We start from the raw sequence: 2,859 nt of genomic DNA on the forward strand, positions 1-2,859 counted from the left end.
ATCATACAGCATTTGTCTTTTTGTGACTGGCTTGTTTCACTTGCATAATGTCCTCAAGGTTCATCCATGATATAGCTTATTTCAGAATCGCCTTCCCTTTAAGGCTTACCTAATGAGGAGAGACTTTCTTCTGTCATTTTGGTTTTTTATTCTATACTTTATAGTTTTTTTTATCACTGATTTCATGCATTACTGTCTTCTTTTGAGTTTAGCTGATTTTTTGGTAGTGAAACATTTCAGTTCCTTTCTCCTTTCCTTTTGTATATATTCCATAGCTATTTTCTTTGTGGTTCCCATGGGGATAAATAACACTTAACATCCTAAAGTTGTAACACTTTAATTTGGATTTAAACCAACTTAACTTTAGTAACACAAAAACCTCTGTCTCCTTACATGTCTGTATCCATTCTTTTCAGTTGTTTATATCACAGAATAATGTCTTTATATTTTTTATGTGTCCTAAAACATAAACTAATAATTTTAAAAAATGCATCAATCTCTTATATAGAAAACAAAATGTGGAGTTACAAACCAAAGTTACAATACTGCTAGCTCTTAGGCTACTAATTGCTTTTTAAAAAATGTATTAAATTCCAGTTCTTTCCTTTTGCCACTGTGGCCATTTCCATGAGTATGATTAGGCTTTAGAAGAGGCTTACCTCTGGTGTCTTCCATTGTGGCAAAAAGGTCTGGTTGGTCCCCATTAGAACAATGTAAGTACTAATGCCAACTCCCATCAGCAGATCTGGAAGCTGATCAAAGATGGGCTGGTCATCCGGGAGCCTGTGACTATCCATTCCTGGGCTCAGTGGCAGAAAAACACTTTGGCCCTGCCAGAAGGTCAGGCTTATGGGCATAAGGAAGTGAAAGGGTACTGCCAGTGCTGGATGAGGAGGATAAGAATTCTGCACTGACTGCTCAGAAGATAGTATGAATCTAGGAAGACTGACCACCTCAAGTGCTTTGAAGAGTGGCTCCAGGCCAAAAAGGAGGAAATTATGATGGCTGTGTCCAAGGAGGAAGAGGCCAAGAAATAAAACTCCCCCTCTTTTGTTTATACATACTGGCCTTGGCAGTTATATAGATCAATCATTCAATAAAACAAACCCTTATCTGCCAAATTACATATATATATATATATATATATATATATATATATATATATATATGTCTCAAATCACATAGAAAATAAAAAGTGGAGTTGCAAACCCATGTGCCCATGTGTTTACTTTTACTGAGAGCTTTATTTATTCATATGGCTTCAAATTACTCTTGGGGCACCTGGGTGGCTCAGTTGGTTGAATGTCTGATTCTTGATTTTGGCTCAGGTTATGATCTCACAGTTCGTGAGTTCAAGCCCCACATCGGGCTCTGCACTATTAACACAGAGCCTGCTTGGGATTCTTTCTCTTCCATCTGCTCTCTCTCAAAAATAAATAAATAAGCTTTTAAAAAAAATTACTGTCTAGTGCCCTTTTGTTCAACCTGCAGGACACCCTTGAACAATACTTGTAGGGCAGGTCTAGTGGTAATGAACTCCCTCAGGTTTTGTTTATCTGGAGATATCTTAATTTATCCTTCACTTTTGAAGGACAGTTTTGCTATGTATATGGTTCTTGGTTGACATTTTTTCCTTTTAGCACTTAGAGTACATCAGCCCACTGCCTTCAGCCCTCTAGTTTCTGAGAGAAATCTGCTTTATTGAGGATCTCTTGTGTGTGTTGATTGGCTTCTCTCTTGCTGCTTTTGCGATTCTCTTTGTCTTAGGCCTTCAACAGTTTGATTATAATGTATTTCAGTGTGGGTCTTTTTGAGTTTAGCCTACTTGGAGTTCATTGACCTCTCTGGATGTTTATATTCATGTCATCAAATTTGGGAAGTTTTGGGTCACTATTTCTTCAGATATTCTGTCTGCCTCTTTCTCTCTCTCTTCTCAATCTGGGACTCCCACAATGCATATGTTGGTCTACTTGGTGAAACCCTTTATGCTCTATTCTTTGTACTTCAATCTTTTCTCTTTCTGTTCCTCAGACTCAATAATTTCCACTGTCTTCAATTTTTCTGATTCTTCTGCCTGCTGAAATCTGCCTTTGAATCCCTCTAGTGACTCTTTCAGTTATTGTATTTTTCAGCTCCAGATTTTTTTGTTGTTGTTTCTTTTTAGGTTCTCTCCTTTATCCATATTTCTGTTTTGTTCATACATTGTTTTGTTGATTTTCTCCACATCTTTCTTTAGTTCTTTGAGCATATTTAAGACACTTGTATTAAAGTCTTTGTTTAGGGGCACCTGGGTGTCTCAGTTGGTTGAGTGTACAATTCTTGGTTTTGGTTCAGGTCATGATCTTGCAGTTCTGGGATCAAGCCCTGCATTGGGCTTTGCACTGACACCATGGAGCCTGCTTGCAGTTCTCTCTCTCTTCCTCTGTCTCTGCTCCTCTCCCTCACTTGCTTTCTCTGTCTCTCTCTCTCTCAAAATAAATAAACTGAAAAAAGTATTTGCCTAGTAGATCTGCCTTGGGTCCTTTTTTTAGGGATAGATTCAAAACTGGATATTTGACTCTAATAATGTGGTAACTTTGGAAATCAGATTCTCTCAGGATTTGCTGGATTTTGTTTTTATTTTTATTTTTTCAATTGCTGTAGGCTGTCTCTGTGCCGAGGATCAGCCATTAAATTAATTGATTTTCATATATTAAACCAACCCACATTCCTGGGATAAATCCCACTTTTATGTTTGCTGGATTTGATTTGCTAGTATTATCTTGAGAATTTTTGTGACTATACTCATAAGAGATATTGTCTGTAATTTTCTTCTGTGAGGTCTTTGTCTGGTTTGGGTATCAGAATAATACTGGCATT

The 2,859-nt window shown here is 37.3% G+C and overlaps 1 pseudogene; it reads left to right on the plus strand.

Annotated features, from left to right (window-relative positions):
• The first annotated feature begins 627 nt into the window (after positions 1-627).
• Positions 628-1,037, plus strand: LOC125936319 (60S ribosomal protein L19-like; annotated as a pseudogene).
• The last annotated feature ends 1,822 nt before the right edge of the window (positions 1,038-2,859 follow it).

This window comes from Panthera uncia (assembly GCF_023721935.1).
Source record: "Panthera uncia isolate 11264 chromosome A3 unlocalized genomic scaffold, Puncia_PCG_1.0 HiC_scaffold_11, whole genome shotgun sequence".
Classification (NCBI taxonomy): domain Eukaryota; kingdom Metazoa; phylum Chordata; class Mammalia; order Carnivora; family Felidae; genus Panthera; species Panthera uncia.